Source organism: Pinus tabuliformis, chromosome 4_1 (genome assembly GCF_031772625.1).
Source record: "Pinus tabuliformis cultivar Carrire ecotype Pingquan chromosome 4_1, CPIR1, whole genome shotgun sequence".
Taxonomy (NCBI): Eukaryota; Viridiplantae; Streptophyta; class Pinopsida; order Pinales; family Pinaceae; genus Pinus; species Pinus tabuliformis.
The window spans coordinates 740905904-740922578 of NC_142303.1; positions in this window are offsets into that span (position 1 = coordinate 740905904).

A 16675-nucleotide genomic window follows, 5' to 3' on the forward strand; every position below is an offset into this window, starting at 1 on the left:
TGTTTGATCTTGGGCCTATCCTAGAATACTGGAAGGAGTTATCCATAGGCCATCCTAAAAAAGTAAAAAATCATAAATCTTCATTTATAGAATGCAAATAGCCTAATAGATTTAATGACAACTTCCAGCGAAACCATGGAGATTCACCCCGACTTTAGGGTAGATATTGTTAATTTGCAAAAAGTCTTTGTTACAATACCATAGGCCAATATGATGGCTTATCAATACTACATGCCGAAAAACCATAACTCTTTTCATAAGGCACTTGTTTATATGACATTTTTTAAAATTAATTAATTAAATTAATAGGGCTAAAAAGACATAACTACTTTGAAAATAAATCTTAATGTTTGATTTGTCTATACTACTAAGAATATTTTAGCATACTCTATAAAGATTAAATCCTTACTATCTACCTAATAATTATTGATAAGTAAACTTGAATTCCTAAAATCTTATTTCAAAATAAATAAATCTTCTAACATAAATTTTTTTATATTAAATCTTAAATATACTTTAAAGATTTAATAATAATAAAATCACATTATCTTATTTATGAAATATAAATAATTAAATAAATATAACTTTTATTAAATAATAATCATTAAAAATATTTATTTTTAAAATTAAAAATATACCTAATATTTATAATAAAAAAAATTGAAATGTAACAAGTAAACACATCTATAAATGTAAAAATAATATTCCCAAATAGTTAAAAATAAATAAATAAATAAATATTATCACCTCAACCTACGCCCTCCATGTGTACCGTGGAGTATAAAATCGTTAGAACGTGAAAAAGAAAAGGGTTGAATTTACATTTACACGTTGCTACACTGGAAAATAATAGATGCATTGTATCTAAATTTGCGTGATAGAATTGATGTCATGCTTAAGTAAGACTTTGCATCATTTTTCGACTGCTTTCGAATTTTCTTCTTTATTATAGAACGGAAAAAGATGATCATAGTTTAGTCGAATTTATTTCTATATTTCACCGGTTATCTTCGATGGCAATTTAGGAATTTATAGTTCCGTAGTATGGGATACTAGAATTAAAACATAAATATTTTTATATCAAAAGTAGATATATGAAAGGGAACATGTTCTTACTGGAAGAAAGTAATTATATCTCAAGATTATTCATTGGAAAGTGAAACAATTTTAAAAAATGAAATTAAAGCAAAAGGAATTTGGTATAATACAAGTCCATTAAGAATTTATTAATAAGAAATAGGTGATAACATGAATCTATTCAGTGACATATCACCCAATAAATCAAATTGGGAGAGATAAGGAAATATATATAGAAAAGAATATATCTCCTGGTTTAGTTAACAAAAATTATTTTAGTCATGTTTTAAAAATTCCTAAATATAAGAATATGTCAAAATAAAGTAGTAAATATTTAAAAATATATTTTAACCATGTTTTAAAATATTCTTAAATATAAGAATAGGTTAAAATAAGGTTAATGAAATTTTAAGGATTTATAATTATATAATAAGTTAATAAAGTTCGTTAAATTTTAATAATTTTGAACATATTAATATAAAATATTTGATAATATTCTTCTAAAAATAATCGCATTTCGTGGGATTTTAGATTTTTTCAAACATTTTGATAATATTCTTCTAAAAATAATTGCATTTTATAGGATTTTAGATTTTAAAAATATTTGGATGACATATAATATTACGCAATTTGGTGCAATAAAATTTGCTTGAATTAATTTTTGAGAAATAAGGAAATTTTCCAAACTTCATTTTTAGAAATAATGAAATTTTCTAAATCATGTTTTGGAAAAAGTAAAATTAACTGGAAAAATTGAACTTTAAATTTTATTTACTTATTTATTTATTTTAAGTTTTTATTTATTTTTATAATGGATTATGAAATTTTTAAGGTAAAGAAAATCAAAATTACAAATATATATTCTTTTTTGTAATTTTTGAGAAGGTAGATCATATTTTGGGTGTTATAGATAGAGAAAAATATTCTATTATCTCTTTCTATATTTTATTTCCCTATTTATGATAGTACACACAAAAATCAATCCTATGGTTTTGTTCAATTAGTTGAACCACCAATTTATAACATGCTATAGTTTATATATTCAAATATAGATATGTCACATAGGGTTACTTGTTACTTTTGTGGTTAGAGATGATCCATCATACATTCAACTATTTTGGGAAAAATGAAGAGAAAGATAGAAGACACTTACCTTGGCCATCTAGGCTGAAATTTCACCAAGGTTTGTTTCAACAAGAAATGAATCTAGTTAAGCCACTTTGGTAGCAAATGTGAGGTGCACATCAAATATATATACATTGATTTCTATTGGGTTGCCAAGTTATTAAAAATATCGAACCCACTTAAGTAGTTTATGATGGGACCAAATCCTTCCAATTAATTAAATCAAATTCGGTCTGGATTTAGTGGGTAAGAGGAGAACTTGTTATCATCGTCACACTGTTTGAACTATTTCCTATGTCGTACTTTGACTTAAGGGATTGATTGGAAATCTTAGAATACTAGTAATCTAACTCTCACTTAAGCACTTGAGGGAATGACAAGAAGTTTCCAAATATTTTTTACAAAAAGAAGAGCCCATTTGGTTGAACCAACTGCCTAAGGTATGTTCTCAATAGGATGTCCGTAAGTCACAAGTTTAATCCTTCATGCCTCCATTGAGTCATCCAATCTACCTAATGCTATTTATGGTTCAATGCCCCCTTCCTATGTAGAGAATTTATTAATCAAGTAACCTCATGCATGTGGATATCATGTAGAGTCTTACGATATTGTTTGAAGATTTACATTGTTACAACAATGTAGAATGACATGAATGCACTCAATTGAGATAAGGAAATCACTTAGTAATCCATATTTAATGTGAAAATACATCATGGACCATCTAGGGGTTTATCATAATCCATGTACATCATATTGAATAAAGTATCCAAAAACATGGTGTAAATGTAAAGGATTATATTCATAAATGTAAAGGATGACCAACATAAAGTTATCATTGGTCAAAATAAGAATGAGGTTGTACAATTCATAATTACATGGATCTCTCGCAGGATTCAATTTCACAGAAGTAGGATCAAGTTCAAAAATTATTTATGGAAGAAGTTGAAAAATACATTTGATAAAAGCATTTAATATTAGGTTAAGAAAAATGACAAAGAGTTAATCTATCTTGATCCTCTTTGTTTCCAAAGAAATGAAAATTGTCTTAGCTATGTGAATGAACTTAACTGCAATTAAGTGAATGGATAGAATATTTTCAAAACAAAAATAGGTAGCTTAAAGAACTAATCCTAATGAGCATGAGTATATTTTATGATGTGTTCTATAGGAAATTTTACATCAATTAGACTGATATAAAAAAAAAATGGTAAGTATTATTACCTCAATTCTTTCATTTGTTTATTGATTAGATATAAAAAAATGGTTAATAAAGGACACTTGAATGCAGGTAACAAGACCATTTGCTAAAGGGAAAAATCAGAAAAATCATAAATAATGAAATAGGCAATGAAATCAGGAGAAACAATATAATTGAATTAAACAAAATGTTAAGAGGAGAATATTTATTGTCATGGTATGAAATTAGGATTTAAAGAGAGGGATTACTTGCCAAAAACCAAGGACATGAAGGAGAAAGTGAAGAAGCTATAAGGAAACATGTTTAAAAGATTAACTACCCTATAGGATTGAGCTTCAAAACATAAGGTTAATATTTATGTTTTCTATTATCGTTCCAAAAAATTTGATGCTCATATTTGTCAGAGTAAGTTGATAATTAACTCCAGTTACACACATCATATCATTAAAGATGTTTCTTGCTCTTCATCATTGAGTGAAGATACAAATAAAGAAATGTTTATAGCATATAATTTTTCACTTATTTTTTTGGTTGCAACTATAATGAATTTTATAACAATGTGACCATTCATGTGTACAATGTACTTATTTTATGTCAAATTTCTTTTATATTCCCCAAATAAGAAACCTTGACATGAAGGTAGAATTTTGACTAGATCAATTTGTTCTAAAAGATACACCAAAAAAAAAAATTGTTGTCACTGGGGCATTTCATAAGTATAGCCATATATTTTATAAATTTTGTAAATTTTGGATGAAATATACAAGGAAAATCATACTCATAAGTCATACCAGAAGCTAGAGTAGAATTTATCATGAATGAAATAGGCCTCTAATTTTTGGAGATTAAGTTTGATGGTGAAATACATGGCTAGTGAAATATGTAAGGCAAATACCACTAGTAGATTATGTGAAACATGCATCCATGGAAAGTATCATCAAGGTACCATTAAACAAAGGAAAGGTTAGAGAAAAGATTAAGATTGAATTTGCATATAGCTATTTATGTTCCCAACAAAATTAATTACTAGTTAGTGAAATACATGTATTGGCATTCATTTATCACTTTCATAACTACACATAGTATATTTTTTTTGGAAAAAAAGAATATTTGAAATTTTAATTACTAGTTAGTGAAATACATGTATTGGCATTCATTTATCACTTTCATAACTACACATAGTATATTTTTTTTTGGAAAAAAAGAGTAATGCATTTGAAATTTTAAAAGATTTAGGCCATTAGTAAAAAAGCAATGTTATAAACCTATGAAACATTTCATATAAAACAACTAGGATGGAATATCTATAAAAATATTTTAGAACTATTTATCACATCATTGTATACCTTGGAAAAGATATATATATATTTTACACATCATAAAAACATGGTGTTGCTAAAAGAAAATGTCAGAATTTTGTAAAAATAACATGTTCTTCTCATTAAGCTATAAGTTTATCGCTTATGCTTTTCATGGAAGTCGCGTATTCATATTTGTTACGTTTATAGCCATAAAAAGTTGTATATGATGTGATTCTAATTGAAAAATCAACTAGAATAAATGCCTTCAATCACACATAATTAAAACATTTGGATGCATAGCATCACTGCACATTTTTTATAATAGAATAAAGAAATTATATACAAAGATTCATGATTAAGTCATGGAGCGCTAATCTAAAAAGTAAAAATCGTATGAATTATTTCACCTTGGAAAATAGGGGATTGTCAATAGTATTTCCTTTTATGAGATAATCTTATGTATCAATTTGTTGAATTATTCTCCAAGATTGTTGAGCAACAATCTTTTAGAATTTCTAGGGCGTCCTATGATGATTACGTACTTCATACAACCATCAACTAGATAGTCCACATCTTTCCTATAAACAAATTTGATATGACTACATGCAAAGTAACTACCACAATATTTAAAAACCATATTCAATATAGTTTTGATGATCTTCTTACACCAAATCCCCGATTGGAAACTAAGATAATCGAACAAGTTAGAATTGATTAAAAAGATAGAAATGACTTAATCAAAATAGAAATTATAAAACAATTTCGTGGAGTTCATATGGTTGTTAAACTATTAGGGGTATTTGATATAGATATATTCATAGTTTCAGATCATCAGCCTAATTGGGAAGAATGGTATGCTTGATGACTTTCACGTTTTGATGAAAATTGAAATACTATATTTAGTTCCTCCATCAAAAGCACGGAATTTGGTGAGTTATAAAGTATAGGACTTAACATATATTTAAAGGTGTTGCTAAAGTACACAATCCTTTTTTGATAGCTAAGGGAGTTTCATACAGGAAATTCATGAAATACTCGTAATGATTCAGCATAGTTGTAAAGTTGCAGCATTTTCTACTAGTCATTCTAGTTCACTTGTTTATTACAATAGATATGATGTTGGCATTATGATGCATATGTTGTACTTGATGGCAACCCACTCATAGAAGAACATCTCACTTATTTATAACTAGATGAATCTACAGAAGAGATATCAGATGTGACTGAATGCACGGGATGCAGGATAGCTCAAAGGAATCAGATGACAGTTCTCAGTAATGACAAGTTAGCTTTGCCATCAAGTCCAAAGGGAGAGATTGTTAGCATTAGGAGACAAGTGTTGTCCTTGATGGCAAATCACACAGATGACAGATCATAGTGCAACAGGTCAGTAGCAAAGAGTTGATGATCAGACTACAAAGAATGAAGAAAATAAGGTATATGCTATCAAAGTCACGTATACACACGGGATCATATATCAAAAGGCGCATATGCGTATACACAGACTTTTATGCAAGGGAAGGCACATACATTGGGTTTTGGTCCATGGTATTAAGTCCTTGGTATTTGGACCTATGGTTTTGGACCATGGTATCTCATCAGAATTGTTGATCCCAAGTATTGGATCCATGGTATTGATTTGTTATGGTTTTGGACCATGGTATTGAGTAAGGCCTAAGACTATAAAAGGAGAGGAAGATCATTAGGCAAGGGTATGGAAAAGACTTGAATATCTGATGAAGTATGAGATCCAGTATGCAGGTAAAGGGTTTATGAAGCATTTCTTGATCTGAGCTAAGGAGGAATCTCACTAGTTGATGGAGAACAAGATCTAAGGATAGATCGGGATCAAATGGTTTGAAATGAACTATCTATATATGGTTGATTATGCTTGTTCTAGATCTGTATAATGACGCATGTAATGTTCTGAACTGGGTATAACTTAAGTTTGAAATAGCTGCAAGTCATGATTGAATATTTATAGATCTGTACGCGGGTTGGCTTTGGTGAAAGCGTGTATGTACGCGGGTTTGGTTCATTGTAGTAGCGTATACCATTTGAGCTATGATGTTTGAAGTTACAGGTGGTTCTAGTTGTTGTTGAGTTCTAATGACTGTTTAATGGTGTCAGTATCTGCATATTCTGTTTGGTTGATTGTGTTTAGCTTCAGTGGTGATGGATGAGATCTAATAATGGATATGGATCATAATGACTCATATTTAGGTGATCTGATGGACTAGATCTGGTTGCTAACACACATATTATCCTTGCATATGTAATAATCTAGATATGTCTGAAGTCAGGAAGTGCATCAAGTTATAAGTAAGCAATTGATGATATATATGCTGGTTCACTTTGGTGAAGTTACGTATACACGCTGGTTCAGCACTTCCAAGTAGCATATGCACACTGACGCATGATTTTGATGATACAGTTGGTTCTGAATATTGTTGCAGAGTTCAGTGTTCTGCTCTGTGTTCTGGTGACTGCAATTTTTGTTGACAGGGTTTCAGTGATTCAGTATTGGGTGATTCAGAGATTGATGATGCTGGTATTGATTGTTTTTGTGCTTCAATGATATTGATGGGTCCAGTATGAAAATTGGATGAAACGTGGCCTTCAGATTATAGTGTTGTGCTTCAGGAGTATCCAGTCTGAAAATGTATGAAATGTGGTCCCTGGAGGATGAAAGGAGATTGTAGGTCGGCGCCTACGTACTAGTGCATCAGCTAGTACAAGAGAAAAGGTGGTGGTAGCTCCCTTCCAATAGTAGCTAGAGAACGAGTGAAGATTGGAGCATTCAGTAGGTAGGTAGTAGCCTGCGCACTAGTATCGCAGCTAGTACAAGAGCTAAGGGGGTTGTAGCTCCCATCCAGGAGAGTCTGGAAAATGAGAGAGGGTTGTAGCCCTCTGTAGGTAGAAGCCTGCGTACTGGTATAAGACTGCACCAGTAGAGAACTATTGTAAAATGAAGTTTCTTATTAAAAGAAGATAGAGACGACTTGCAGCAGGTGGTTTTCACCCACATTGGGTTTCCACCTTATATCATGGTGTTCATGTGTGCTTCTTGTGTGATGATCTATTTTGTTTTACTACACTTGCTCACTGTTCATATGGTTAATTAAGTTCTGATGCACTAACTAAAGATCAAAATTTAATGGATTAACTGAATCATAAGTATTCTCGATATACGCTAGTTGCGTTAGACACAGTTGCGTATACACGCGAGTCCCATTAACTGAAGTAGCGTACATGTATCTAAGTATGGAAATGAAAAGTTTTATTGAATTGATAATACTGATTCACCCCCCCACCCTCTCAGTATTATTGCCAACAATTGGTATCAGAGCAAGTCCTTTGGTAGAAGCTTGATCGCTTGAAGGAGATCCATGGAACAGTGGGAAAGAAGCTTAAGAAGAAAGCACCTAAGAAGAAGAAGACATCTCAGAAAGTCTATGACAATGGGAGCATCAATTGGGGATTATGTGGAAGAAGCACTTCAGGTTCAGAATCACTTCAGAATGAATATGAACAAGGTCTATCAGGTATGAATTTGTTATCCTCTGGTATCCATCCATGCGAAGATGATGAAAGTGATTGTTAAGCAACTGAATTTGCTCTTATGGGTGAGCAAGAAAGATATCAAATAGAGGAATTATTTAGAAGGCTTACAGACAGAATTAGAGAACAACAAGATCTATTGAACAAAAGGGAATGTGCTTTCAAAGAAGAAGTTACCAAACTAAAAGCTCAACTAGATGAAGGAAACAAGGTAAGGAAGTTACTCAAGGACAAGGAAAATAAATGTCAAAAGTTGCAGGATGAAGTGACATCATTAAGAAATGAAGTAAATGAAATAAGCACAACTATCAAGAAACTCAGAGATAGATCCAGTTACTATGAAAGGCTTGAGGCTACGATCCTCTTGCTAAAGGAAGATCTTGTAGAATCAAAGAAGCAGAATAAAGAACTACTCCAAGCTCTTGAAAAACAAGAAAACGTAGTTCTTGAATTAAGACATCAGTTGGAAGAAGAAAGAAAATTTGAAGAAAACATGAAGAAGCAGCATCTTGAAAGGGAAGAGCAACTTCAGGTTGAGGTAAATATTCTAAATGATAACTTAGAAGAAAAGGATAAGCTCTTACGATTTCAAGATAGTACTAAGATCTTGGATGATATTCTTAGTAGTCAAAGGTCTCCTGCTATCAAAACTGGTATTGGCTTTCATCATTCTATTGAAGGTGAATCTAGTTCAGGAAATAAGATAAGGAACTCTATTGCAAAATCTGAAATGCTCAACAAGGAGATGAAAGGTTGACCCCATCAACAACCAAGGAAAGAAATTCTTCAAAGGAAATCTTTTACTCCTCCAATGAATAATGTTGAATGTTATGTATGTCATAATCTTGGACATGTTGCAACCAGATGGAGAAGAAGAATGGTTCAAGACCATCACACAGAAAGATCATCATGGTCCATGTACTTTAAGGGATATTGTTTCTCTTGCAATATGTTTGGTCATAAAGCTGTTGATTGCTATAGAAGGAATATGAAATAGGTAAGATGTTATGCCTGTAACAAGCTTGGACATATAGCAAAGGAATGCAGGAACAAAGTACAGGCACCATACCAAAAGGAGAAAACATCATCACGCTTGAAGATATCGAAAAAGAAGGAAGTTCCATCAGAAAGAGGTGGCACCGCACAGAAAAAACACAACATAGACATCACAGACTCAGGGGGAGCTGAAAGTGTAATACTTCAGTGTCCTAAATCTCATACACAAGTTTCATAAAGGGAAGTCGTGTATATATGCGAGTTAGACACTGCAAAGTCGCGTATATGTCAGTCTGAGGAAAAGCAGTGGGGACAGGCTCAGAAAAAGGGTATGATATGATTCAGTTCATTATTTGCTCTATTGGTTAATAGTTACAGTCTGCTGACTATGTGTGGAAATGTCTTGATACTTTTAAGATGTTTAGAAGTGTTTTGATCCTAACTTGATTCTTATTGCTGATATATGCATGATCAGATCTAATAGTAAACAGATGGCACAGGTTGAGGGGGGGCATATTCCTTTAATAATGCATTTTTGGCATTATGGTTAATAGTCCTTGGTGATGATGCTTATATGGCTAAATGATATATCTTGCCATGATGTGGTTATGAGTTGTCCATGATAAAATCTCATATGATTCTTGGGGTTACATAGTTGATGTTCAGATCATATTTGTGGATTGATTCTTAGATGGTGCATATATGATGCTTACATGGTGATCTTCATAAGAATAAGGAGAAGTACAAAGCTTGAATACACAACTTCATTACTTGATGATGAGTCACTCAAATGCTGCTATCGTCATATGCATAAAGATCATATAATACAGTTATGATGCAGGATTCCTATAGTTCTTGGTGCTCATGTGGATGAGGATTGTTGAAGTTGATGATATAAAGAAGCCTTGACAAAAGATCTTGAGCTCAAGATACATAGTGTTGGATACATGAATGATTACTCAAAGTTGCATTGTTGGAGACATGATGATGATGAGTTCTTACCTATATGTTGATAGACATACCCTATCATAGGACATTTACAGGTTGCTAATCTGGAAATGGTTGTACGCGAGTTTCATAAGGAGTATCCACGTATATACGCTTGTTTCTATGGATATAGTCGCGTACATGTTAATTTGAAGGAAATCAATGGGCCAAACTTAGAATGAGAAGAGTCTGATATGGGCCTGACAGAAACCATCTGGCACAGATGGAACAGGTACAGAAGGAGAACTTGATTGCTGGTCTAGATGTTGTTGAAAGATGCTTATGGAGCAGATCATACATTATGTATGATAGTTGCTAATGACTATCATGGTCTTATTTAGATGTTTGGTCTCATGTAAAGGTCATATCAAGACTCATGATGTAATAGTGTGTCTCTATCTATTGTAGTCATTTGATGAAATCTCTTCTGGTCATATAATGTAATCTGTACCCCCTCTATGCATAAGGAAGGATGTTGAAATATTTCAGTCATGTATTTCTTTTATTATCAAGGTCATGTAAAGGCCTATGTTGGTTTCCCCACTATCCCTGGGATGGATGATGTAATGTTCCTGTTTTATCATCTATCGCCACTTGGTTGGGTGGATGAATCAATATTGGTATATCCCCACTAGGATGGGAGATGGATGTATGTGTGAGTCTTTGGTGATAGGAAGGTCATTTATGATAGGGTCATGTTCTTTCCTATAGAACATCTTTTTGCAGACCTTGCTTGCAGTCAGGGGGAGCATGAACAACACACTTCAGCAGAGCAGAGACTTCAGCATGTACTCAGAGGGAGCATGGACAGATTGGTACACCTTGGCATATACAAAGGGGGAGCTCATTCAGAGATTTCAGCAAGTACTTAGGGGCAGTATGGACAACGGAATGTTTATCAAGGAAAGAGAATATCTTGGTCTGCCCTTTGCCCTTGATGTCAAAGGGAGAGAGTGATTTGGTGTTTTTGCCATCAAGTCCAAAGGGGGAGATTGTTGGCATTATGATGCATATGTTGTACTTGATGGAAACCCACTCATAGAAGAACATCTCACTTATTTATAACTATATGAATCTACAGAAGAGATATCAGATGTGATTGAATGCACGAGATTCAGGACAGCTCAAAGGAATCAGATGACAGTTCTCAGTAATGGCAAGTTAGCTTTGCCATCAAGTCTAAAGGGGAAGATTGTTGGGACTATGAGACAAGTGTTGTCCTTGATGGAAAATCACACAGATGACAGATCATAGTGCAACAGGTTAGTAGCAAAGAGTTGATGATCAGACTACAAAGAATGAAGAAAATAAGGTATACGCAGGTTCCTCTTATCAAAGTCACATATACACGCGGGATCATAGATCAAAAGGCACGTATGCGTATACACGCACTTTCATGCAAGGGAAGGCACGTACATTGGGCTTTGGTCCATGGTATTAAGTCCTTGGTATTTAGACCTATCGTTTTGGACCATGGTATCTCGTCAGAATTGTTGATCCCAAGTATTGGATCCATGGTATTGATTTGTTATGGTTTTGGACCATGGTATTGAGTAAGGCCTAAGGCTATAAAAGGAGAAGAAGATCATTAGGCAAGGGCATGGAAAATACTTGAATATCTGACGAAGTATGAGATCCAGTATGCAGGTAAAGGGTTTATGAAGCATTGCTTGATCTGAGCTAAGGAGGAATCTCACCGGTTGATGGAGAACAAGATGTAAGGATAGATTGGGATCCAATGGTTTGAAATGAACTATCTCTATATGGTTGATTATGCTTATTCTAGATCTTTATACTGACGCATGTAATGTTCTAAACTGGGTATAACTTAAGTTTGAAATAGCTGCAAGTCATGATTGAATATTTATAGATTTGTACGCGGGTTGGCTTTGGTGAAAGCACGTATGTACGCAGGTTTGGTTCATTGTAGTAGCGTATACCATTTGAGCTATGATGTTTGAAGTTACAGGTAGTTCTGGTTGTTGATGAGTTCTGATGATTGTTTAATGGTGTCAGTACTCTGCATATTCTGTTTGGTTGATTGTGTTTAGCTTCAGTGGTGATGGATGAGATCTAATAATGGATATGGATCATAATGACTCATATTTAGGTGATCTGATGGACTAGATCTCGTTGCTAACACACATATTATCCTTGCATATGTAATAATCTGGATATGTCTAAAGTCAGGAAGTGCATCAAGTTATAAGCAAGTAATTGATGATATATACCCTGGTTCACTTTGGTGAAGTTGCGTATACACGCTGGTTCAGTACTTCCATGTAGCGTATGCACTCTGATGCATGATTTTGATGATACAGTTGGTTCTGAATATTGTTGCAGAGTTCAGTGTTCTGCTCTGTGTTCTGGTGACTGCAATTTTTGTTGACAGGGTTTCAGTGATTCAGTATTGGGTGATTCAGAGATTGATGATGCTGTTATTGATTGTTTTTGTGCTTCAATGATATTGATGGGTCTAGTATGAAATTTGGATGAAACGTGGCCTTTAGATTATAATGTTGTTCTTCAGGAGTATCCAGTCTGAAAATGTATGAAATGTGGTCCCTGGAGGATGAAAGGAGATTGTAGGCCCGCGCCTACGTACTAGTGCATCAGCTAGTACAAGAGCAAAGGGGGTGGTAGCTCCCTTCCAGTAGAAGATAGAGAACGAGTGAAGATTGGAGCATTCATTAGGTAGGTAGTAGCCTCCGCACCAGTATCCCAGCTAGTACAAGAGCTAAGGGGATTGTAGCTCCCATCCAGGAGAGTCTGGAAAATGAGAGAGGGTTGTAGCCCTCTGCAGGTAGAAGCCTGCGTACTGGTATAAGACTGCACCAGTATAGAACTATTGTAAAATGAAGTTTCTTATTTAAAGAAGATAGAGATGACTTGCAGCAGGTGGTTTTCACCCACATTGGGTTTCCACCTTATATCATGGTGTTCATGTGTGCTTCTTGTGTGATGATCTGTTCTGTTTTACTGCACCTGCTCATTGTTCATATGGTTAATGAAGTTCTGGTGCACTAACTAAAGATCAACATTTAATGGATTAATTGAATCATAAGTATTCTGGATATACGCTAGTTGCATTAGACACAGTTGCATATACACGCGGGTTCCATTAACTGAAGTAGCATATATGTATCTAAGTATGGAAATGAAAAGTTTTATTGATTTGATAATACTGATTCACCCCCCCGCCCCCTCTCAGTATTATTTCAAACATATGATGTGGATCAAATATATGTGAAAATTGATTTATTATAGGTTGATATCACTACAGAGATTTATATCGAGAAATACCTTATCTTTGGAAGGGATAATAGTCTTGTATGTCAATTTAGTAATTACTTGTATGGGTTGAAATACTCATAGTTTCAAAATATCGATTCTCTTTTCAGTAATATATGTTTTAAAACGAGTATCTATGTTAGGTCCCTATAGTACTAGTGTAACCACGTATCATTATTAGTACAAACCCCTTATTATATTGTTCTGCCCATGTAGTCCCCATATTGTTATTATTGTGCCCCATAGAAGCCCACTCTTTTTATTATTGTGCCCTTACATTATTATTGTTATGTCGGCTCTGATTATATTATGACCCCTTAGACTCCTATATATAAAAAGGAGGTCTTTTCATTTGTACCATCGAAGAATTGTTCATTTGTGTATTGTAAAGGAGGTTTCCCCCTCGAAGAGGCTTATTTCTAAGGCGTTGATCTATATTTTCGATCTTTTCGTGAGATGATTTCATAACATTTGGTATCGGAGCTTTTGATTCTAGGGTTTCACTGCTCCAAAAAGGTCATCGTGATAATTTCGCTATAATGTTTTTTCTTCCACGTTCTAGAAGAGTAAAAAAAAAACTCATTTGCGATGAAATCGCACTGAACCTCGGGTCCGAATTTCAGATCTTGTCTCACTATATTTTCGGAGATATGATCTGAGGAAGTTAGTGTTTTGGCAAGCTCCTGAATTTCATCTAAAAAAGGTCATCGTGGAATTTTCTCTGTAACGTTTTCGCTACGAAGTTTCAGAAGCTAAACCAAAAGCCCATTTGGGAAACAATCATTCTGAACCTTGGGTCCAAATTTTATAGCTTGTCTCACTATATCTTCAGAGATATGATCTTAGGCAATTAGAGTTTTAGCAGACTCCCGAATTACATTCCAATCAAGTGACCTACGGAAAATCGTCATAACTTTTGCTGTGAGCATCAAAGTGAAATTTCGTAAGAAGTTTCAGAAAGAGGTCTTCTTGTAGTTTTCTGTATATCAGTTTCAGATACTAAGATGAAATAGTGACATGGGGAACTTCGTACAAGTTCGCTCTACTGAACTAGTCTATAATCAAGTCATCGTGGGATATTTGAGATAAAACTTCCTTGCAAAATCCAATCTTGATCAGAATTGGAGGGTTAGAAAGAGAGCGCAGAGGGATACGACAAGAAGCAATTTCAGAACTAGGAGATCTGAAATTACAAAGTTACAGCCATTTCAAGATCAAGCTCCTGAAATCAAGAAAAGGTGATATGAGGAAGTTTGATGGCAAAGATCTAGTAAATTGGATACTATAGATGGAGCAATATTTTGATCTACATGGTGTACCACTATTACTAAAGGTACGTATTGCATATTCATATTTAGAACCGGATCAATTTTTATGGTATAAAGGGCTTTGTTCTTGTAAACCACCTGTTACGTGGTCAATTTTCACAGAGGAAATGATAGCACATTATGAGGATACAAAGAGAAACACCTTCTTTATCCAATTGATAAATCTCAAGCAAAAGTGGTCAATGGAAGAGAACATTGAGGACTTTCAAAAATAAAATATAAGGGAAAATGATATTCTAGAGAAGCAGAGGATTGATGTTTCCATAGGGACTTTAAAGGATAACATTCAACATGAGGTTTGTCTTTGGGAACCTAATTAATTGGAGAAGGCATTCAGGTTGGAAAGAAAAGTGGAAAGTGAAATTATGGAAACAAGGAATCCCACCACTCATGACTATAATTATGGAAGTGTTTTTTCTCCTAGCCTTCCACAGCCTACAAGGCTTACACCACAACAGTTGGAAGAAAAAAGAGAAAACGGGCTTTGTTACAATTGTGATAGAAATTACACTAAAGGTCATAAGTGTGCTGAGAAGAAATTATTTTACATAGATAAGAGGAGGAAGAAAAGGATTGAGAAACATCAAAAGAAGAGGATATACACTAGGAACCAACCCAAGAGAAGGAAGAAATGAATCTGACCATATCTTATAAACCATTGGTAAGAATTACCACTCCTCAAACTCTAAAGATAGAAGGACATGTCTAAAATAAAAGGGTTCAAGAAGTGAAAGATCACATCGAGAAAGAAAAAATGAATCCAACCATAACTTGTAATGCATTGGCCAGAATTACCAGTCCTCAAACTATCAAGATAGAAGGACATATCAAGAAGAAAATTGTTCAAGAAGTGAAAGATCACATCAAACATCAAGAAATGAATCTGACCATATCCTGTAATGCATTGGAAGAAATTACGACTCCTCAAACTCTCAAGATAGAAGGACATAGCAAGAAGAAAAAGATTCAAGCAGTGAAAGATCACATTGAGCATCAACAACAAGTTCTCAAACTTTTAAAGGATAACACCACTTTGGTGTAGAATCGAATGAAACAATAGGCAGATCAACATCGTAGTGATAGAAGTTTTGACATAGGTGATTGGGTATTTTTATAGCTACATCTCAAGCAAGATATTTATGAGAAGGAAATGTTGGCAATACTACATGCACTTAATAAATGATGACCCTACCTGATAGGAAGACACTTCAAGGTAAAAATAGATCATGATTGTCGTAAATACCTTTTAGAACAAAGATTATCTTCAGATGAGCAGAAAGAATGGGTAACAAATATGTTGGGTTATGACTTTGAAATCATCTACAGAAAAGGGAAGCAAAATGTTGTTGCAGATGCACTCTCAAGAAAGGATGAGGATGTGGAAGCATTGTTTTGTACTATTTCTATTATCCACCAAGATTGGATAAACAAAGCAAGGGATGAATCGAAGAAGGATGAAGAAGTGTGGCCACTCATTCAGAAGTTACATAAGATCCCAGCTCAAACAATATTTTCATAACTTAACGCGGAAGGAAAAATGATTTTGGAACCTAGAGCAATCACATAAACAAGAAATTGACAGCTACGAAATCGATCAATTTCAGAGTATCTCATTAAGTGGAAGAATTTACCTACTGAAGATTCCATATGGGAGGACAAGAATTTTATACATAAGCATCAACAACCACCGAAGCGTTGAGGACAACAGTTTCCGAAGGAGAGGGCCATGTTAGGTCCCTATACTAGTAGTGTAACCCCTTATTGTTATTAGTACAACCCCCTTTATTATATTGTTTTGCCCTTGTAGTCCC